The sequence below is a fragment of the Protopterus annectens genome, chromosome 5.part0 (assembly GCF_019279795.1).
Source record: "Protopterus annectens isolate FY-2018-M chromosome 5.part0, PAN1.0, whole genome shotgun sequence".
NCBI lineage: Eukaryota > Metazoa > Chordata > Ceratodontiformes > Protopteridae > Protopterus > Protopterus annectens.
Window position 1 is genome coordinate 732,060,567 of NC_056735.1, and position 23,971 is coordinate 732,084,537.

General features: G+C 43.4%; 1 protein-coding gene across 1 annotated transcript in view; it reads left to right on the forward strand.

Annotated features, from left to right (window-relative positions):
* The window catches only part of DYNC2H1 (dynein cytoplasmic 2 heavy chain 1), a 6,555,988-nt gene that overhangs the window by 523,580 nt on the left and 6,008,437 nt on the right, over positions 1-23,971 (forward strand). The gene's annotated exons all lie outside the window — the stretch shown is intronic.

Here is a 23,971-nt window from a genome sequence, read left to right on the forward strand (position 1 = left end):
CCAAAGACCACCACCACCAAACACATCTTTATGCTAGCTTGAATGTATTCATTCATCAATAAATAAATACTAACTATAACTATGTATGTATAGCCTCTGGATATGCCTCTCAACTGTTCAGATTTTTATTTTTCTGGTAAATCACTGAGAAATGAAGTCAATAGACAAGCACATGTGTTTGATTTTTGACTTCAGATCCTTCAGAAATGCATATTAATACAAAATTTATTAATGTGATGTCAGTCTCGCCTTTATTCTCACGTATGGGGTCAGATCTGATCCATCAGATCAGTCTCAGTGTTGTACAAAAGCTTGTAGTCTTCAACCGAGCTCACAGACACCCTTCCCAGAATGCTCCTCTCTATTACCTCAGATCTCATTTGCCGTTCCACGAAAGACATGGTCATTCATTGAGCTCCAGGTTAAGTTTCTAAATTTTTTTTTCTGTTATTCATTTATTGGACTACATTTGACTTCTGTTTTCTTTACTCTGTTACTAACCCACCTGTTATTTCTACTTAATTTGTATCATTCTTTTTCTTCCCTCCACCCTCTCCTGTGAATCTAACATCTGTTTTTTAATAGGACTTATTTCTTCCTGTATATCTAACTTCCATATTTAATAGGACTTCTTTCTTCAAAAAAAAAAAAAAAAAACTTTACTATCTTTCCAAGATATATATTTCTTTTCTGTAGTTTAGATACCAAGTGCTATTATTGTTTTTTGTGGTGGTTGTTATACATACTTCCTTTCCATTGTTTAGATACTAAGTGCTATTATAGTTTCTTTGTGGTGGTGGTTATTTTCTAGTTGTAGCTATCTACTTATATTGCTTAGTGTGCCAGTTCTGCATTGTTTTAATTTTCTTCTTCCTGGTGGTTAATTAAAAATGTCTCAGAAACCTGATAAACTCTTTGGGTTTAAAAAGTATGAGGAGTGTGGTAAGACAATACCATTATCTGTGTGTGTGTGTGTGTGTGTGTGTGTGTGTGTATTGCTTGTGCCCTTTACACTTGCAATAAATCTTGCCGCATTTGTCATGGCTTCAATCAGCATTCCATATTCGAGAGGAAGAACAAGCTAATGTTAAAGGGTTTACTGAAAAGCCCTTTTTCTGAAGCCATTTCGGGCCATGTGTCTACAAAATTTTCTTCTGCTTCTTCAACTGTTGCCGATAAACTTAAAAAGACTCCTCCATCGCCTCTGAAGGCATCATTGGAGCCAGCTCAAAAGAAGGCAAAACTCTCTGCTCCATTAAGTACTTTGAAGCAGGAGAGACTCAGACCTGAAGGTTCCTCAGAGTGCTTGGTGATTTCCGCTTTGGCAACCTCTGCTCCAATGTTGACCCTGATTTGAGACCAGTCTCCCTCAATTGAAACAGTTTCTTTTAGGTTGCCTTCCCTGGATAATGGCTAAATCCAGGTCTCCGACCCTATCTGTCTGGTCTACTAGGAGCCTTTTGGATGATGATAGGGTTGTACAGAGGTTACTTAAGACAATGACACTGGTCACATTGTTGAATCCGAGCCCTATGGATTCGGAGCCATCCAGATCTGCCCTGGTAGCGTCTCTTCCTCTTCCAACCTAACCTTTGAGTTAGGAGCTGGAAGATTCTGATGTCGGGATTGTGCCTTTGTCGGATCAGAGACCTGCATTGTCATCTGCTCCAACATGTGCTCCGAATTCCCCTGCTTTGTTGGAGCGGGAGGACTGTAGGAGCCATAGCTGTCTCGTCAGCCCCGTGGATAGGGCAGACCATGTTTTCTTCGGACTGGATTCTGCATCGGCTCGGATGAGCTTGGCTTCTACCTCAGTCTCGGACTTCTTGTCTTTGAGTTTGGAATGGCCTTCATTCTGCTATGACTACTTTTTTATTAGTGCTGGGGAGTTCCTCAGATCAGGGACAGGGAGCCTTTGAGGCTATGAGGAGATCTTTGACTGCTTCTCAGTCTTAGACTCAGTCCTGTCAGGCTCTTCCTCCGCTTCACTACCGGTGCCTTTGTCCTCTATTTTACCCAGTCCACAAGAAGAGGGGGGCCCCAAGCCTCAGGACATTCCTCGGGGAATCCCCCCTTCTGAAATTTACCCAGATTATCCTTCTGAGGAAGTCCCTTGGAAGAAGGACCATCTAGACTCCCCAGAGGAGTCCATCACTTCTGATACTGATCTCAAGGAAAGCCGAAGGGACCCCACAGTCATCTCCTGAAGATGTCTTGTTTGGAGACATCATGAAAATGCTTAAACAAAGAGGTGGATGGCAGTCCAGCTTCCCTTCATTGGAGGAATCAGTATACTTGAAGGCTTTCAGGTCCCGATCTTCCACCTCCTGGGTGACCTCTTCTTCCAATGAGCTTATTGATTTAATCTCTCTGAAGGCTTGGGAGACCCCAGATACCATAGATCCTATTCCTAGGAGGCCAAATAAATACATCACATCACCATCTGACAAGAATTTTCTTTCAAAAGGAGTAGTTGTGGATACCATGGTTGTGGCGGCAGCCACCAAAAAGGAACTTTCTGAGACCAGTTCCACTATCCACCCCTCCTAATAAGATCTCTAGGATGATGGATAGATATGGGAAGTGCATTTTCTTTTCAGTAGGCTTTACTGTTCAGTTGCTGAATGTACCTTACTCACTTTACGAGGTTTCAGATGGATCTGCTAAAGGAGTTGACAGACAAAGTAGCCTCTCGGCTTGCATCCTAAATTCCTTTGTTAATTCCTCCATGAGGCTGATTTCATATGCAGCAGATGAAGTAACTAGAGCCGTAGGTTCAGGTATCTCTATTAAGAGTCAGGCCTGGATGCAACTTTGTGATTTCATGGAGCCTTTCAAGTATTCCTTTGTGAATGCCCCTTTTGATGGCTAATCTCTTTTTGGGCCGAAAGTGAAAGAAATGCTCACCAGGTGTGAACAAGAAGGCTAGACCTTGCCTGTCTTAGGAGTCCGTTATTCTACTCCGACCAGACCCTAACCCAAAGGTCAGAAAGGTAGTGGAGAGATGTAGTTCAGAAAGTCTCAAAGGTCTTTCCAGGACACACATGGTGAAAGTTCCCCCAGAGGCAGAGGAGGGAACAATAATGGATGACACCATCCTCGTGACAGGGGAGGCCTGCAAAATCAGGGCTGCAGAGATACCTTCTTTGGCAAGCCCTTTCAGTGCTCTTGAACGGAGGCCCAGTTGTCCATCTCTGGAGGCAGTCGGGGGTCATCTGTGTCTGCATCCACAGGCCTGGCAAGAGATTACAAACAAATGGGTGCAACAAATAATTTCCAGAGGTTACTTCATCACCTTTGCCCATCCCCTTTCCTAAAACAAAAAAATCCCAGATGTACCACTCACCCAAAGGGATCAAGCAATCAAAGAAATTCAAAAACTGCTAAAGAAAAGAGTCATCCAAGACGTCCTCATATACCAACAAGAATTTGAAACTTGCTCAAGATTCTTTTTGGTACCAAAGAAAATAGGGGACTGGAAACCCATTCTGGATCTCAGCAACCTAAATAAGTAGATCAAATAGAGGAAGTTTTGAATGGTCACTTTAAAGTCTTTCTACCCTTTCTGGGAAGAGTCAATGGATGTGCTTGATAGATCTTCAGGATGCGTACTACCATATAAAAATGGAAAGATGGTCCAGAAGACATCTGCGCTTCAAGCTGGGAGCCAGTCATTATCAGTTTCATGCCCTGCCCTTTGGTGTCACTACACCACCCACTGTGTTCAAATGCATGGCAGTGGTTGCGGTTAACTTGAGGCTCCTAGGATTCTGACTGTTTCCATACTTAGATTAATGACTCCTAACTGCCACGACTGGGCATCAGCTCATAAGGACAAGAGAAACTACCTTGCACCTTTTCTGACACCTAGGAGTCGCCATAAATTATGAAAAATCAGTTCTAAAACCTTACCAAAATTTGGTTTTCATAGGAGCTCATCTAGATACAAGAAAAATGATAGCAAATCTTCTTCCGACAGAATAATGTCATTGCGCATTCAGGTGAGAGTATTGATTCGCAAGAAAAGAGCATCTGGAAAATTAGTACTACAAGTCTTGAGAACAATGGCGGCTTTAATAGTATTAGTGCCACTAGCCCACCTACACATGAGAAATTGCAGTGGTTGTTGTCGACCCAGTGGTCCTTTCTAGAACTTTTAGTGTCACAAGATCTTGGTTACAGATTCATGCTGGAAGGATCTTCAGTTGTGGATCCATTCCGATCAAGCCAGTCTAGGTCGTTCATTTGTACCCAGTCAGCCCCAAGCCACAGTGACCACGGATGCCTCCCTGATAGGGAGGGGAGGGGGACATTATTTGGGAAGGACATTCCAGGGCACTTGGTCCCCTTATTAGGCCCATCTGCATATAAATGCTCTAGAGATGAGAGCAGTGCTCCTAGCATTGCAAGCCTTTCAAGACTTTCACCCTCTGGAAACAGAGATCCAGTCAGACAACATGTGGGTAGTCTGGTAGATCAACAAACAAGGAGGAACCAGATCTTACCCTGTTTGTCGGGAAGCGCTCAGAGTTTGGCAATGGCTGACAGCTTCCAACTGCTTTGTGGTAGCAATGTACATTCTAGGGAAATCCATTGGCATAGTAGACATGCTGAGCAGGACAATGTTGATGCCTCACACGTGGTCTCTCAAACAAAAAATTGTGGAAAGAATTTACCAGAAATGGGACCAGCCTTGCTGGGATCTTTTTGCTTCTACAGTAAACAACAAATGCAGCAGCTACTTTTCCCTAATCCCCCCTCAGGGGGAGACCCAGAGAGATGAACTTGTTCACAATTGGCTCCCAGGTCTCCTTTATGCCCATCCCCAACACCCCTGATTCCCAAATTGTTACAGAAAGCAAGCGTGTTTGAAGAGAAAAATCATCCTCATTGCCCCCGACTGGCCCCAGCAGATTTGGTTCCCCTTCTTGTGGCCTCATCTTTTGGAAAAACCATGGATACTGGACCCAGTTCGAGACCTCCTCTCGCATCTGCAGAAAATGGTCCATCCCGGTTTACAGAATCTCAACCTGACAGCATGGCTGCTCCAATTCCAGTGATAGCCGGGCATCCTCTAATTTTGTCCTCAGCTAGACATATTTTACTTTCCTCTCATAAAATTTCCACACGTAAACTTTATAGAAATAAATGGAAAAGGTTTGTTGTGTGGGCTACAGAGAATAAAGTTGATCCTTTTACTGCTCCCCTTCATTTTATTTTAGATTTTTTGGCGAAGCTCTTTAATGAAGGTGCTGCAGCAGCTACTGTAAGGGTTCAGTTGGACACTATTTCCAGCTTTCGTCTAGGGGAAAATGGCTCTCCAATTATGTCACACAAGTTTTGTAAGACCTTTTTAAAAGGAACCTTGATGTTAAGACCTCCTTATAAAAGTCCATCTCCTCCTTGGGGTGTAAATTTTGTATGGTCTTATATTATTTGTTCCCCTTTTGAACCTTCAGCCAGTTGTGATCTAAAACTTTTTGTCATTATAAAACTAACCCTAATGCAAGATATTGGAATTTCATAGCAAAAGGATGTCACACTAATCTATCGTGAGTAAAACAAATCTTTTATGTTCTGTTAACATTTAAATGTTAAGTTGTCTATCTCGCCTTCATTCTTGCTGGATGGGTTCGGAGCCGACCTCGGCTCCGACTCGGCCACTCTAAAAGCTCGAGAGTTGGTTCCACCGGCTCGAGGCTCCCCTTATATCCCACAATGCTAGGCGAGAGTTACCTCAGATCTCGTTTGCCGCTACAGCTTCGAGGTTGGTTTTCTACCGGTTCTTGGTGAGTGACTTTTCTTGTTGAAATTAGTCTTTCAAAACCCCTTTAATTTTAATATATTTACTTAATTCCCTTAGTTTAGAGAAAATTTTATCCCCTTCTAAAAAAATTTCCCTCAAGAACCTTAGGTTCTTCCCTTGGGCCTACAGGCCTTTCCTTCCCTAGTGGAGTGTGTGTGTATTATTTTATTTTAAAATCCTAGTTACTGGTTTTATTATATTTTAACTTGACAGGGTGTAACTAGTGTGTTTGTGTGTGTGTTTGTGTACACCTGTTCAAAAAAATGTCTAAAGAAGCAAAGGTCTCCGGATTCAAGAAGTGTGATGCGTGCTGTCAGAAAATGTCTCTGACAGACGCTCACACTTCTTGTGTCTACTGTCTGGGGCATTTGCACCTGCAGGACTCCTGTGCTGTGTGCCATGGCTTCAGCCCCAGGGTCCTGCAGGAAAGAAAGAATAAATTGATACTCAGAGGCTTACTCAAGCCAGAGGATTCCCTGTCTGTTTCAATAGGGAAGCCCTCTTAGGCATCTAGGTCTTCGGCTCCGGCAACTGAGCCGAGACCTAAGGTTTCTCAACCTCTGCCTTCATCGGCTCCGGCTGGAGCCGATAAGTCTCAGTCCACAGTTTCTGTGGCCCCCTCTGCTCCGGCCGGAGCCGAGGTAGTAGAGTTCCGTGTCGGCTCCGACCAGACCTTCGGAGCCGACAACTAGGAAGAGGTCCAGGTCACCATCTCTTGGCTCCGTTCATTCGGCTCCAGGATCTCCCCTGCTGTCTGAACGGAGCCAAAGATCTCACTCCTCTAGGTCATCGAGGCTGTCGGATCATGACCTTCAGAGGGTAGTGAGTCGACTACTTAAGTCCGAGGCACTGGCCCAGATGCTTCAGAGCCCGACTCATCAGTCGATGCCTGCCCCGGTCCATCAACATATTCCTCCTTCGACTCTCTTGAGCTCGGAGCCGGGTCGTGTCGGAACCGAGACTTTGTTAGCGTCGGAGCCGATACAATTGTCTTCGGCTCCGTCGTCGGCTCCGTTTTCTTCTTTGGAAGAATCTCGGCACCGGACTTCCCTCGTCGGCTCCGAGGGGGTGAGTGGCATCGGACCCTTGTCCGACCCCCCTCTCCCTCTCGGTGCTTCGGCGCTGGTGAGTTCGGCTCCGACATCGGCCTCGGAGCCATCACTGTCGGTGCCGAGGGGGGTTCTTAGCTTCTCGGAGCGGGGACCTCTGGCTCTGCCTGACAGGGGTACATTCGAGGTCATGCGGAGTGTGTTAGAGCCTGGCTCTACTCCACAGTCGGCTCCGTCCGCCCCTCCCTCTACGGTGCCTCAGGCTAAGTCGACTCACTCCCTCATCCCGGACCGCAGAGAGCCAACTCCTCAGGAACCCTCTGTGGGATTTCATCCTCTTCCGAGGCCTCTCCTGATTTGGCAGAAGAGCCCCCTCGGAAGAGGAAGTGTAAGAGGAAACACATTGACTCACCTGAGTCCATCACATCAGACACAGATTTGGATGATTCTGAGGGTTCCCCCCGTTCCCCTTCTGAAGATGTCTCATTTGCAGACATTCTGGAGATCCTGAAACAGAGGGGAAATTGGCCAGCCCTCAACCCTTCGGAGGACGAATCTGTGTATCTTGAGGCATTTGGCTCTCATCCTTCCACCTCCGGGGTGTCCCCCCTTGGCCCCCTCATGCAGGTGGTTGCTAAGAAGGCATGGACGGCTCCTGATTCAGTGGACCCCACTCCCAGGAGACCCTCCAAGTTCATAACAGCTCCAGCAGACAAACAGTTTTTAACAAAAGGAGTTTCTGTGGATGCTATGGTGGTAGCTGCTGCCACTAAGAAGGAGCTAGCTGATCCTTCAGTACCTGTCCATCCACCTAACAAAGAATCTAGGTCCATGGACAGGTGCGGAAGCGGATGTTCTCGTCAGCGACATTTACCATGCGTTCGCTGAACTACCTGTGCCATTTTACTCGTCTTCAAAGGGACTTGATCAAGGAAGCGAGTGAAATGTTAAAGGACCCTACAGCTGCGGGTTTCAAGATAAGATGAACACGCAGCTGGCTACCCTTAACTCCATAACCAAGTCCACCATCCGCCTTCTTTCTTAGCCGACTGATGGAGCGAGCAGAACCGCAGGCACAGGTGTGCCCTTACGTAGGCATGCCTGGATGCGGCTATGCAATTTTGGACCCTTCAAGGCGTCTTTCACGAACTCCCGTTTGATGGATCATCCTCTTTGGTCCCCAAGTGAAAGAAACCTTGACTAGGTGCGAGACTGATGGCAAGACCCTTTCTGCCGTCGGAGTCCGTTTTTCTACTCCTTCCAGGCCTTACCCCAAAGGCCAGAAAGGTGGAAAGATGTGGTTCCGTAAACAATCTCAAGGGACTTCGCCTGACGCACAGAGTCGTTCCCGCCAGAGGCAGAGGCGGAATAACAATGGTAGACGCGCCCTAGGGGCAGGGGGTCTGCAGAACCAGGGCAATCGGGAAGTCTTCCTGACAAGCCTTTTCAGCATCCCTGAGGTGTTGCCCGACTGCCCATCTTCGGAGGCAGTCGGGAAGATTGTCACTGTACCCAGAAGCCTGGCTATCCCTGACTCAAGACAAATGGTTACAGTCCATCATTTCCGAAGGCTATTCTATCCCCTTTCTTCGCTTTCCAAATCAGTCAAAAAAATCCCTTCCAGATGTTCCACCCGCTCAAAGGGATCTAGCAGCTTTGGAGATCTCAAAACTGCTTGCAAAAAGAGCAATTCAGCCAGTTCCAGCAGACCAGCAAGGATCCGGAATCTACTCAAGGTTCTTTTTAGTTCCAAAGAAAACAGGGGACTGGAGACCAATTTTGGATCTCAGTATCTTGAACAGATCAGTCAAGAAAACAAGATTTCGGATGGTCACGCTGCAATCCATCCCCCCCCTTTCTGGCAAAGGAAACTGGATGTGCTCTATAGACCTTCGGGATGCGTACTATCACATAAAAATGAACAGACGCTCCAGAAGATTCCTCCGCTTCAGGCTGGGAACCAGTCATTTTCAGTTCAGGGCCCTGCCCTTTGGTCTCACCACTGCCCCCCGGGTGTTTACCAAATGCATGGCAGTGGTAGCTTCTCACCTGAGACGACAAGGATTCCAGGTGTTTCCATATTTGGACGACTGGCTCCTCACAGCTCCCACCAAGCATCTCCTTCTGATGGCCAGAGATTACACTTTTCGCATTTGTCAAAAGCTGGGTATTTCAATAAATTGCGAAAAGTCTGTTTTGTCGCCTTGTCGTACTATTACCTACATAGGCGCAAATCTAGATACAATAAACATGTCTGCAAGACTGACACATCAGAGAATAACAGACATTCACAAACTGGTATCACTCCTTTTCAACAACAACAGAATCAAAGCCAGGTTAGTTCTGAAGGTGTTGGGAATTATGGCAGCGACCATACCTCTGCTTCCATTAGCCAGATACCACATGCGAATCCTTCAATGGATGCTCTTTACTCAATGGTCATACCAGCAACTTCCAATGTCTCACACCATTATGATCACATGGCGTGCAAAAATCATCTCATGTGGTGGATGTCTTCCCCAGCTCTTGTCGGGAAGACCCTTTGTTCCACCTCCTCCGGTTGCTACTCTGACAATGGATGCCTCCCTGATCGGGTGGGGGGGCATTATCAGGGCAGGACGGTCCAGGGCACATGGCAACCAAATGAGTGCCACTTGCACATAAATGTTCTGGAGATGAGAGCAGTGCTTTTAGCGTTGCAAGCCCTTCAAGACTCTCTTCCCTTGGGAACGATTGCAATCCAGACAGACAATATGTCTGTAGTGTGGTACATCAACAAACAAGGCGGAACCAGATCTTACCCCCTGTGTCGAGAAGCACTCAGACTGTGGCAATGGGCGATTTCTTCTCAGCGTTTTCTGATAGCAACGCACATCAAGTCCAATCAAATTGCGGACAAGTTGAGCAGAGCTATACTCATGCCTCACGAGTGGTCTCTGAAAGACTCTGTAGTGAGAGAAATTTTTCTCAAGTGGGGTCAGCCTTGCTGCGATCTTTTTGCTACTCCCCAAAGCAGCAAGTGCAGAGAATATTTCACTCTATTCCCTTTACCAGGCCAACCCAGCAGAGACGCTCTAGTCCAAGTTTGGCCCCGGGGACTTCTGTATGCATTTCCTCCTTTCCCACTGATCTCTCAAGTAATACAGAAAGCTATCGCTCAGAAGGCCTCATTGATCCTCATTGCTCCTTACTGGCCTCGACAAGTGTGGTTCCCCTTTCTACATCGTTTTCTCTTGAAGCGACCGTGGAATCTGGACCTAGTTCCAGATCTTTTGATCCATCAGTCGGGTCAGTTTCATCGCTCCCTCCCCTCTCTGAACCTCACTGCTTGGTTCCTCCAGTTCCAACCTTAGCCAGGCTTCCTCAATTATCTCACTCTGTTAGAGATATTTTGATAGCTTCCCATAAATCTTCCACTCGAAGATTTATTTGAGTAAGTGGAAACGCTTCACATATTGGGCTCAAGGAAAGGACATAGATCCTTTCACTGCTTCCATCCAACTAGTCCTCGATTTTCTAGCTGAACTCTTCCATGCAGGTTCATCTCCTCTACACTTAAAGTTCAATTGGCAGCTATTTCTAACTTTCATGTGGGTATTTCTGAATCTGCCCTAATGTCCCACAAGCTCTGCAAAGCCTTTTTGAAAGGAGTTTTTCTTCTCAGACCTCCTATAAGAAATCCTCCTTCTCCTTGGGATCTAAATTTAGTTCTTGCTTCTTTGATTCTTCCCCCTTTCGAACCTGCAGTCTCCTGTTCTTTAAAATTATTATCATGGAAAACTCTTTTTCTGGTAGCTATTACATCAGCTAGAAGAGTTTCAGAGCTTCAAGCACTCAGCTGTCATCCTCCTTATCTTTTGTTTCATAAGGACAGAGTATCCTTACGAACTAACCCGTCCTTTTTGCCTAAAGTGGTCTCGACGTCAAATCTGAATCAAAGCATTGATCTACCGGTCTTTTTTCCAGAATACTCCAATAGGTCTGAACAAAAATTACACTGCCTGGATGTTCACCGTCAATTGAGGTACTACTTGGATAGAACTAAACAGTTCAGAAAATCTGATCAGCTGTTTGTCTCCTATGCGGAGAGCAGAAAGGGACTTTCAGTTTCAAAGGTATCATTATCCAGATGGCTAACATCTTTGATTTCCCTTGTATATGAAATTAGACATCAAAAGCTGCCTGATAAACCTAAGGCTCATTCCACCAGAGCTTTGGCTACTTCTTTAGCCTTCCAAGACAGACTGCCTATCGACACCATTTGTGCAGCGGCTACTTGGGCTACTCCTCACACTTTCATTTCTCACTATAAGTTGGATTTAGCTTCTAGGCATAGAGCTAACTTTGGTTCCACTGTTCTCAGGAGTCTGTTCCGTTAGGCCACCCGGGACAAGGTGCTAGGGACGGTTCCATCCAGCAAGAATGAAGGCGAGATAGACAACTTAACATATAGAAGTTATGTTCTTACCATAACGCTCCATGTTAGTTGTCTTCTTCGCTTCTTCTTAAGGCCCCACCTTCCTTCCCCCTGGCCTGGACAGACCTAGAGGAGTTCTGATTGTGACCTCTCTTTCTACCACCTCTTTCTTAGACATATGCTATTATGCATATTTCCTGGTTCAGGATGTAGGTCACCCTTCTTTCTTCCTGTTGTTAGAGGTGGATTCTGTTTTACAGTTATTCTGTTACTATTATAAGCTGGGGTTAGCTTACAAACGAGATCTGAGGTAACTCTCGCCTAGCATTGTGGGATATAAGGGGAGCCTCGAGCCGGTGGAACCAACTCTTGAGCTTTTAGAGTGGCCGAGTCGGAGCCGAGGTCGGCTCTGAACCCATCCAGCAAGAAGAAGGCGAGAAGAAGACAACTAACATGGAACGTTATGGTAAGAACATAACTTCTATTTTACAAATATGGAAAATATTTACATGGAAATAAATTCACAGGGCATTTATTACACTTTATAAACTAGCCAAATTCAATTCACTTGATAAATCCATTTGTTGGAGATATTCTTTAAACTGTAAAGCTGATTGGACTCGTATATTTTTAGATTGTATTAACATAAAACAATTCTGGGAAGAAATTAATATTTTTCTCCAAGCTATATTCACAAATACCTTTATTTTAACCAAATCTTTAGTCCTCTTAAATGTTAATGATACTATTGGAATGAAGAAAAAAGATCTATACCTACTTTGGTCTATACTAGCTGTGGCAAGGAAATGTATAACTAGAAAGTGGAAGTCTTCACAAGATCCTACTCTGGAAGAATTCTTGAGATTGATGGAAGTAACAGCGACATTAGAAATCAAGGTGAAGGAATCGAGAATTTCACCGAAAACATGGACAAACAATCCTTGGGGAAAAACATTTTAACTCTTATTGAGACATTAAAAAATAACCCTAAATAATTAATGTGTAACTTTATACTTTATTAATTGAATATTATACATTTTTGTTACTAATTTCATATATTTTATTAATATTTTCCTTCCTTTGTTCAGGTCAGTTGTACATAGTGTATACAAAGGTTTATAATACTTGTTTATTGATGATTGTATTGTTAAACATTATAATATTTGGAAAATAAAAAATTATTTGAAAAAAAAATAAAACTTTTTCTCATGAAAAACAATTTTTCTGGTGGCTGTTACTTCAGCAAGGAGAGTATCTGAATTGCAGGCCTTATCGGTTAATCCTCCTTATTTGGTGTTTCATAAGGCAGAGTTTCTCTTTGTACTAATCCTTTTCTTCCTAAAGTGGTATCGGACAATAACCTAAACCGATCAATTGAACTGCTGGTGTTTTTCCCAAATTTCCAAAATAAAGGATAGCATATGTTGCATTTATTGGATGTTCACAGACAGTTATATTTCTATTTGCACAGAACTAAAGATTTTAGAAAGTCCAAACAGTTATTTATTTCTTTTTCAGAAACAAGAAAAGTTTTACCAGTATCCAAGGTTACCTTATCTAAATGGCTTTCTGATTGTATTACCTTTATTTATATTTTCCAGAATAAACAGCTACGTGAACCTCTAAGAGCCCATTCTACTAGAGCTATTGCTACTTCTTCAGCTTTTTCTATCTAGAGTATCTATGGATAATATGTGTGCAGCAGTGACATGGTCAAACCCCCATACCTTTATTACTCATTACAAACTAGATTTGGCTTCCAGGAGTAGAGCTTCCTTTGGCTCTATGGTATTGAGGAATAGTGCAGAATGGTACAAAATACACTGAACCGACCAATATTGCCAACATCCCTGGCAGACAGGTTCAGCGCAAACTTCATCCCCAAAAGGGCCCATAACCATACCAGAAGAATGTAGAGCTCCTGAAATCACAAACACTCAGGTTAAAACAGCCCTCTCCAAAGCCAAAAACACAGCATCAATGGGACCGGACGGAGTCCCAGGCTGCGTCCTACATGAGCTCAAAGATGAACTAACCCCTCACCTAAATGCGCTGTTCAAACTCAGCCACTCCGCAGGTTACGTACCCATAGAGTGGTGCACAGCAGTGGTTATTCTGCTCCACAAAGGTGGAGCCACAACAGATCCCAGGAACTATCGCCCTATAAGCCTGACTAGCTTGGTCTGCAAGGCTATGGAGCGCATCATCATGGAACTCATTAACAGAGAAATTGGGAACCTCCAAACACTGGACCCTACCCAGTTCGGCTTTAAGAGCAGATCATGCCTTCTAAACCTGGTGGACTTCTTTGAGACAGTTACCAAGGCTATAGACGAGGGAAAGGTGGTACACACAGCCTGCCGAGACCTTGCAAAGGCCTTTGACACCATTCCCCATACTGGTATTATAGACAAGCTCACCAGCCTGAACGTAAACCCCTACATCACAAGATGGGTTGCCAACTGGCTCACGGACAGAACCCACATGGTAAGAGTTGTGGGAGCTAGGTTTGACTCCAAACTGGTTACAAGTGGCTTTCCCCAGGGCTCACTCCTAGGACCCTTCCTGATTGGCATATACTTCTCAGAAGTACAGGCAAGCACAGGACTATGGCTGACCAAGTTCGCAGATGACTGCAAACTAGGGGCTATAATACCACATAGGTGGTAGTCCCCTAAATACAGAAGACGTAGTAAGGGATCTGGGGACCCAAGTAGATAGTAAACTCTCCTTTGATAATCACATTGCCAAAGTGGTTAGAAAATCCTTCTACGTGGCACACCTTATCATAAAAGGGTTTGCATCCAGATCAAAAGAGGTCATTGTGCCCCTCTACTCAGCGCTCATCAGACCCATCATAGAGTACAATGCCCCATTTGGGATGTATCTTACAAGACACCTGCAACAGCTGGAAAGACCACAGAAGTACCTCACCAAGAGGATCACTGGCCTCAAACAGATGCCCTATGCAGCTCGACTGAAGAAACTCCAGCTGTACTCTGTTGCATACCACCTACTCAGAGGTGATCTCTGCCTGATATACAAGGCCATGTCCAACCCAGAACTGATCGACACGCTCCACCTAAAGAAAAGCTTATCCCCTCGAGCCACACGCTCTAGGGATCTAAACCTCACCACAACAATAAATAGGACATGCTGGAGGGATAGATTCCTGTCAGAGACTTTCCATGTTTTGGAACAAGATTCCAGTCTACATTAGGCAGAGCTTCTTGCTAACACTCTTCAAGAGAAACCTTGACGTGTGGATGGGAAATGGAAAGTTTACCCCGGGGATCACTTCAATGGCTCTGCTGGGCAGAGGCACAGGGAACTAATCTAAGGGGGGGGGCGGCAAAAGCCAATACATTCTGGCTGGGCTTATAAATGCCTTCGGGCAGATAGCCCTAGTACCTACCTGTGAACCTATAAGGCCGAGATGGATCATAGGTATCATATCCAACCCCATATGTGAGAATAAAGGTGGAGATAGACAATACACATGGAACACCGTGGTAAGTACATAACTTCTTTTTATAGAAGCTGTCTAAGTTTATAAGACCAGTGTTTAAAAATTTTAGGCCTTCTTCAGATCTCTCTCTCTTAGAGATTGAGAGATATACCCTGGAGTGAATGTTAGTTGCCATAATTATAACATGATATAAGTTAACATATTAACCTTTTTGATAAAAATGGAAACGATTTATAATGTATTTTAAATAAAAATAAAAAGAGAACCTGTGCTAAAAAACTGAGACTATACTACTTACTTCTTAAAATTAAGATGCCTAAGAGGCTGCTTTTGTTATGCTACAGGACATATATGTACTGTACATTTAATACAGTGCTGGGAATACTTGAAGTGCCTATAACCAGATCTCTGGTGTGCAGCTCATAGTACTTTGAGTTTGCACTGGAAGAGCCTAAGAATTTACACCTCTTCTCTTTCCAGGCTGAGTTTGGGGGGGGTGGAGGGCTTGACCACTTTCTGACTCATTGCTGCTGTTTGTATTTACATAGAGTTACTGTTCTTGAGACTTTTTCTTTATAGTTTCCACTCTGCATGTAAAAAAACACCATTTTAACTCTGCTAGTCCCAACTCTGTCTTGAGCATTGGCATAAGATAGTTTAGATTTTGGTTTTGATGACAGGGTGTGCATATCCTGTCTTGCCATATTCTTGAACAAGAATTAGTTTAAATGTTCATCGTATCGATCATTGCTGCAGTAGTCTAAGCTCTAAGGGTTATATCTGAAGGTAAGAAAAAAAAAAGGACAGATTGTATCAAAGCAGACTGTTTCCAAGTGGTTGTCTCAGATTATTACCATTTGTTATTCTCATTTTGTAAAGGGTTGGACTAGGTAAGTATTCTAGAAGTAGCATTGTGGCTCTCTGTATATACATTTGCAAAGCACTGCAAGCTAGATTCCTTCTCCAGGTCTTGGTCAGGCTTTGGTAAGAACATTCTCCAGAGGCTTCTGCACCCTTCTCTTTCTACCTCGTAGTTGTTCTAAGCTATATTAATCTACCCATATAACATAGGCTACTGCAGCAGTGATGAACATATTGCAGTTGTGTAAGTAAACTGACCATAACAGTAGAAGTTCGATTTATCAGTGCTGCAGTAGTCACTTCCTCTTTCCATCTCCATTGTGTTTTGGAGTGCTTTTTATTTCAGGATGTGGACATTTGTTTTTTGCTGTTCATAGCCATCTCCTTTCAGGGGTCAGCCTACTTGTCTCGGTTTGGTACTCAAACCTTTCTTTTAGTCAGCTCAGCTTGTGCTGACTGTTTTGGTGAGTGAAGGTGTCCTGAAGCTTTGCAAGTTGTCCAGCTGTTGTATCCTGTCCAGGATATAATCCATATAGCATAGGCTACAGCAGAAGTGATCATTCAAGCATATACTATTATGGTAAGTTTACTTGCACATCTGTACTTGTTGTCAGTTTGCATTTCCAGACCAGGCAGTGATGACTACATTATTAATCATCTGCAGTGAATTTAGTGATATTTTTTGTAGCATTGTTCTAATTTATTTTACTAGAGAGACCTATAGATGGGTAAACAGTGGGGTGTCACAAAGTAATGGTGGGACAAGATAAGTTGTGGCAGCGGTTTTCCTCTCTGCGTCTATGAGTTTACATTTTGTCCTATGTAGACTTCACAGCTTTTGATTATTTGTTTTTATTTGCTGAATATGATGGTTAGATTTCATCTGGAAAGGAAGAGAACTCTGCCATTTTACTGCCTGTTCTTTTGCTGAGTGATAGCTGTAAAACCAATGCAGAGATGAGTCACAGAGGCCAACATGAATGGATTTTTGTAATACATTTTTATGGGAGACCATGTTTAATGCCTTGGATAGGACTAGGAAAGGTGTAGAGACCAAGTTAGCCTTATTCCTCATGAGATTAATGTTGATTCAACTAAGTAGGGAAGTGGTAGTGCTGTGGGAAAGATGTGCTGAGTTGGGAGTGGGATTTTTTAAAGTGATATGTTTAAAAGGATGAAAGTGAATGCATTTCCCATGAATTTTGGATAAGGGAGATGATATTGCTAGTGGTATGGAGTTAGTTATCCTTGGATTTTCCTCCTTTATGAAAGGGTACGCTAAAGGATTTTTTTTCCAGAGGGCAGGTTGTGTAGTTTACATTGATGGATATTTTATCAGAATGTAAATTGGATAAGCTAGAACATCTGTACTCTGCAGGTAGATTGTTAGGCAGTAGAGTGGTAGGCTTAAATTTAGAGATTTTTTTTTTAGGAGGTACATTTAACTTTGAGTTATCTGTGTTTTATTTCGGAGAGATTACTATTTGCATTGAAGTAGGAGTTGAATTTGCTTACAGTGGTGTCTTTGTTTGTTGTGACTGGATTGGGTGGTTTGTTCAGGATTCGAGAGATTTATATTAAGAATAATTTTTAAACATCTTTATTATATATGACATTTTTTAAAAATATTGGCATGGGTACACACACAGCAGTAGAAAAGGAAACAAAGCATATCACTTCCATTATTTGTTTTGAGAAGACCAAACTTTATTACACAACTACATCACATACCGTTATTAACACATTTCTCATGCATGATGCATTTATCTGCTGTTGGTTGGCAGCACTTGCACCCAGTAAGAAATTATTTTCTGTTTTTAATTCTACAACACTGGCAGTTAAAATGCTTTATATCACATTTGTATTGTACCATTCACATATCCTTTCACTTCAAGAAATTAGAACATTGATTCTATCTACCTCTTTTACATCAATACCACACCCATACCATTATGTCTTTACACATATCTATATTCTTAACACTCTTCTGGCCTCTGGTGGTCAGCTATTTACCTATTTACATAGTCCCTGCCCCCACCCTTCACCATTTTGTCAGTGCCACTTCTTATCATTCTATCCTTCTTTATAATTCACTTCCCCATCTTCCTCTAACCAGCTTTTCCACTTTCTTCAAAATGTACATAATCTCGTCCCCTCCATTTCTTCCTGACTTTAATCTGTTTTTGTATTTGTTTTGTTTTTTTTTTTTTAATTCCACGCTTCATGGAATATCTGCCTTCTTCCAGTGTCTTGTTATTAATTTCTTCCCTATAGTCATAATGAGCCCTATTATTTCCTTAATTCTAATTGGCACACTTAACTGATATCAAAGCAGGAACAGCTTTTTTGTCTCTGTCAATCCTGTATACACTTTTCCTTCAGAATACCTCTTAATTCTGTTTGGAATTCTCTCAACCCTTCACAATCCCAAAACATGTACCGCCGCATCCTCCCTTCTGCATCTCCAGCATACTGTAGCTACCCTAGGGAACAATCTAGACAATCTTAACAGATTGTAAAAGTATTTATGCAAACGCTTCCAAGTGAAAAATCTGAATGTATGTGCTTTTGTAACATTCCTTGGCAGTTGAATCACCTCTTTCCACTCCTCCTCTTGTATAGACGTCCCTCATTCTTTTCCCCAGCTTTCTTTCATTTTAAAACTTTCATATATCTTTTTTCATCTTATCCAACTTCTCTCTATTTTCACTAATCCTCTTATTTCCCTACATTCTATTTTTCTGTTCTCATTTTATTGTACTAGTCTGGGGGCTAGTTTTTTGTTATCCCAATCTCTCTTTATCTCTTGCCAGCTATTTTGTACTCCCACGTTCCCACGTACTGACAGTTCAAAGAATTCTTCAGCTGAATTTCTGCCTGCAGTTCATTCCAGGCCATAATCTTTCCCCTATCTGAACTTGAGACCAGTACCACTCCTTTTATTTCTTGCTCTATCTCCATAGTGTTCCCTTATTTTCCACATATTCCTTTATACAGTGTCTGCATTTGTTTCGTTCAAGGCAAATTAACATCTGCTGCTGGCACTTCTAACACCAACTCTATATCTTCTCTTTGAACCTCTTCTCACCTTGTATCCTTTTCCATTCATCCATATATTGTGTCTGCTAACCTCAGTACATTCATTGGCAAACATGCCTGCAGACACTCTCTTTTAAATCCAGGACCCCCAGCCCCCCTTTCCTTTTACCTCAGTGATTCTATCCTACGCTGTCCCTTGCTTGCATCCATCCCAAATGAAATCCCTACTCACTCTTTTACCTTTGTTAACAGAGTATTATCAGGCAACTCCCTGAAAGCCTTTCCTGGATATATGAACTAAGGTATTATAGTCCTCTGCAAGACTTGGACTCTTGGATCAATCTCCAAGTTTGGTACCCTCCATTTTGCAATTTGCTCCTTTTCTTTCCCATATATCACTTCATAGGTCCCTTTCATAATTTCCTACATCTTCTCTTCAGCCTTAATCCCCAGTATTTTTGTCTTTCTTCCTACCATCCTGTATTCCTCTTGGTCCTCACTCTGTTGCTTCTTCCTGTTCAAGATCATTATTTTGGTTTTATCAGTATTAACCTTGTCTCCTGATCTCTTGCCAAATGCTGTCACTATGTCCTATAGCTTATTGATGTCTACTTTATATTTTGACAATATTAATAACGCATCCTCTGCATGCAACAATGTCTTCTTTTGTTTCTCACCTATACCCTCTAATTCATCTTTCTCTTATCTGTGCTAATGGCTCGATGTATAGTGAAAATAATAATGGGGATAATGTTGTCTTGTCCCCCTCCCTGTCACGATCTTACCCAGCAGCCTTGCTGTTATCTTCACCTTTGCCTGAGCTCCCGGATCTATCCCTTCTGTCATCTTTACCCATTTGTCTGGGAAATCATTCTTCCTCATCTGAAATGAGTATTTCTACCCTACCTTGCCAAATGCCTTTTCAGTGTTCAGGAAAATTAAAGCTAACTCTTCCCCTCATACTTGTGCATCTTTCATAAGTAACCATGTCCTAGTTAGGTTATTGATCATCCTCCCCCCATGAACTCCACCTGATTCCCATGTATCAGCCTTAGTGGTATCTTACCAATTTTATCTGTGTGTATAATCATGGTTTAGGACTGAAATAGGCCTATATGCAGATAGTGTTTTTGGGGTCTTTCCACTTCTTCGGAATTACTCTTTCCATGATCTTGATAACTGCCCCCCCCCCCATTATGTCATTAAACAAATCTAATCAGAATTTAATAATCTGCTTCTTTTGTAATAAACAGAACTCAGTTGGGAGGCTGTTACTTGACTAGGGGGAGTCATCCTGTTTGTCATCTTATCCCATGCTGTCACACACTCTTCCATCTTAATTTCCCCTTCTATCATATGTTTGTTCATATTGAGCATTGCTGCAGTCTTGTTCTTTCGGCTGCTCCTGTCAGGGGTCGCCACAACAGATCAGCTGATGTCCTTCATGGATGCATCTGCAGTCATAACAAGTGGGTTGTCCTGTCGTCAGGCAGCCCTGCAGTCGGCCGGATTCCAAAGTGCTGATGTCGCACTCCACCCGACGTCATCTCTGTTGGTCTTCGGGTATAAAAGCATCAGCCGACGCCATTTTCCTCAGTCTTTCTTGCCGTGGCGCCGCAAGCAGCTGTTGCTGTTCCGTGCGATTCGTGGATCCAGAGATTACTTCTACCGAATACTACTTCAAGACTTCAGACTCTTTCTTGCCTCAGCCGATGTCAGAAAAAGTTAACAATTGTTTAACCTGTGGGAAACAAATACCTCATAAAGATTTCCACTCTTACTGTCTGCCTTGTTTAGGCCCAGCAGCCTGTTCCTGTGCCTCTTTCAACCAACAGTTTTTCGGTTCTGATTTTACATTATGCCGTCGGATCCTCCGACTACCCCAGATAAAGACCGACACTTTCCGGTTTCCTTAAACCACGGTAAAGCAAAAGTGTCTCGGTTTGAAAACTGCTCAAAGTACAGCTGAACCTATTCTTACAACTGAGGCCCCTGCTACAACTCTTGAATCGACCTCAGAAATCTTACCCACTACGGTGGTTGACTTATCAGACACCATCCCCTTGGATGTCTCTACCCCAGCACGTGGTGCTGCTAGGCCTCCAGCTGCCATGTCCATTAAGGCCTTCGCCAGGGCTAAAGCAGCCAAGACTACTAAAACAGTGCCTGTTAAACCCCCCACATCCAGGCCCTCTTCTAGTTCTCAAATGCTTTCTTTGGCAGAAGATTTAATTTCTTTAATTAGAGGATCTCAATCTCACCCAGAAAGGGCCTCTCAGCCCCAGAGAAGACAGCTAGGGCAGAGCCCCCTGAGCCAGTGTCTTCTGATGATTCTGCTGATGAATCAGACATAACTGACCAGCCTGAGGCTCCTTCTCCAATTTTGAAGATTCTGATGCTGAAGAATCCATTCCAGCTGCTTCCCACCAGAAGAATTCTCCTTTGAAACCTTGCATGCCATGCGAGAACAGTTCCAATGGCAGCAACAGGATTTTCAGACTCCAGAAAAGACTTAGGACCTTTCTGCACCTCCCACAGCACAGGCCCTTAGCTATACCTCCTGTTCTCCCTGTGGTGGATGATGCTTTCAATGATGTTTGCTCGGCTCAGATTCTTTACCCCAGCCCCTGCCAAACCAGACAGATTTTACAGGGTGCCAGATACTCATCACCACCTTTACAAGGCCCCACTTGCAGACCCAGAAACTATATCCCAGGGTCCCAAGGCAGTAGCCGCAACCACAGCTAAAACCCTATTCCTTCTGAAAGGGAAGCAAGGTCACTAGACAGATGGGGTAAAAAGGTCTACACTTCAGCTACTCTCTCACTAGAGCTTTAAACTGTCAGTTTCACATGATACAATACCAAGAGTTTATGCTTGATCAGTTAACTAAAAAACTAACCACTGATGAATCTCTTGATAAGAAATATGTATTAGAGATGGTAAATAACATACAACAGGTTAGCAACCATTCCTTAAAATGTGGCTATGATGCACTGGAGGCTTCATTTAGATCAGCCATGACAGGCACAGTGATAAGAAGGCATGCATGGCTAAAGGAACAAGCTTTACGGATCATGTTAAAGCTAAGTTGCTAGATGCTCCTATGGACAAGACAAGTTTGTTTGGTACACCTGCCCAGCAGGTTATGAAGAAAATGGAAGAAAAGGCAAAATCTGTTCAAACTGTTAAAGATTTCTTGCAGGTTCAACCCCAAGGTTTAGCAGGAACTGGCCTGCCAAAATTGGTCCTTTCCTGACTCCACAAAATTTCAAAGGGGCAGGAATAGGCGTTCCAGAGGCAGAAACCAATCCAGAGGAGGTGCCTACAGAGGACGACAGTGGCAAGGTAACAACAGAGGCACAGACACAGCCACTGCCACTACATCAGCACAACCACAGTGACTTAATCCTAAATCCGCCTACCAGGAACAAATAGCAGCTCCTCTAGGCGGAAAGTTAACCTTATTTTCAAAGAACTGGCACTACATAACAAAAGACAAGTGGATTTTACAAACCATAGATCAAGGTTACGGTTTTACTTCCACACTTTACCAGTCAAAGAGGAATGCCAAATCTACCTCCAAATCAAAAACAGAGGCTCGCCAGATAATGGAGTTAGCAAACATGAGAGCTGTGGAAAGAGTGCCAACAGCAGAACAAGGAAAGGGTTCTACTCAGACTATTCCTAGTTCCAAGAAAGGAAAAAGTTGGAGACCAATTCTCGACCTGTCCACCTTAAATACATACATCATTGTCCCAAAATTCAAAATGCTGACCCTACAGCAACTTCTTCCCATGCTGGGCAAGGAGTCTTGGCTGGTAACTCTAGATCTCAAGGAGGCATACCTGCGTCCCCATTCAACCAATCTGCAGAAGATACCTCAGATTTCTTGCAGGATCAGAGCACTATCAATTCTCAGCATTGCCCTTTGGCTTATCTACTAGAGTATTCACAAAATGCCTGGCATCAGTAATCCCATTGCAGACTACAGGGAATTCAAATTTACCCATACCTGGACGACTGCCTGCTACAAGGGGACAACAAAAGCAAGCTGACAACAGATTTACAAAGGGTCATTTACTTGCTACAAGGACTGGGATACACAGTCAATTTACAAAAGTCAAGGCTGATACCATCCCAAACAAGGACATTCTTGGGCGGAATTGGACACAGTACAACAAATGGCATTCCTGACTACAGAAAAACAAAAGAACTTCCTCTTTACTTCTTGGCACTAACAAAACTGAACAAGTTAACAGCAAGAAAAGTTCTGCAGGCCTTGGGCTTCATGGCATCATGCATAATCTTGGTCCCATTTGCCAGACTACATATGAGGAAACTACAGTGGTACCTAAAGAATTTATGGTCCCAACACAGACACAGTCTAGAAACAGAAATCCCACTAATTCCATGCTTAAAACAGGAGTTCCTATGGTGGGCTCAGGCATGCCAGTCAAACCCAGGCCTACCCTTTCGCAGATGTCAACCAAGCCAGACCATCACAACAGGCGCTTCAGACCTAGGATGGGGGGCCCACATGCTGGACAAATGCGTGCAAGGATTGTGGACACAGGATCAACTTCACCTGCACATCAATCTAAAAGAAATGCTGGCAGTAAAACTGGCAATCCAAAAGTTCAAACCATTTCTCAAAGAGGGCCAGTTGATGATAAGGACAGACAACACCACAGTCATGTGGTACATCAACAAACAGGAGGCACTCATTCATACCCCTATGCAGAATGACCTTGGAGCTGTGGACCCTGGCACTCAGCTACAACATTCAGTTACAGGCAATATTTGTACGGAAAGACAATACTCTAGCAGACATATTAAGCAGAACCACGATGCCCTGGAAGCTGCACCGGACATCTTCAAGACCATCTCGAAGAAATGGGGAATGCCACAGATAGACCTATTATCACCTCTCAATCACCAGCTCAAAAATTCTGCACAAGGACATTCCACCCACTAGCATGGAAAGTGGACTCACTCTCCTTCAACTGGAAAGGCCTAACAGCATATGCATTCCCACCTCTTCCTTTGATACACAAGGTACTACTAAAATCAAGGAAGAACGTCCAAGGATAATCCTGATAGCTCCAAACTGGCCAAGACAACACTGGTACCCACTACTGAAGAGCATGTCTCGAACAATATGTGGCCAATACCCTGATGCCTTTGATGTTAACTCAGAACAACTACAGCATCATACATCCAAACCTAAAACGCTGCAACTGACTGCATGGAACATCACATAGCAGCAGCTAATCCAGAACTTTCCCAAAGAGTTAAAGACATTATTCTTGAAGACCTTCAACAAGAAG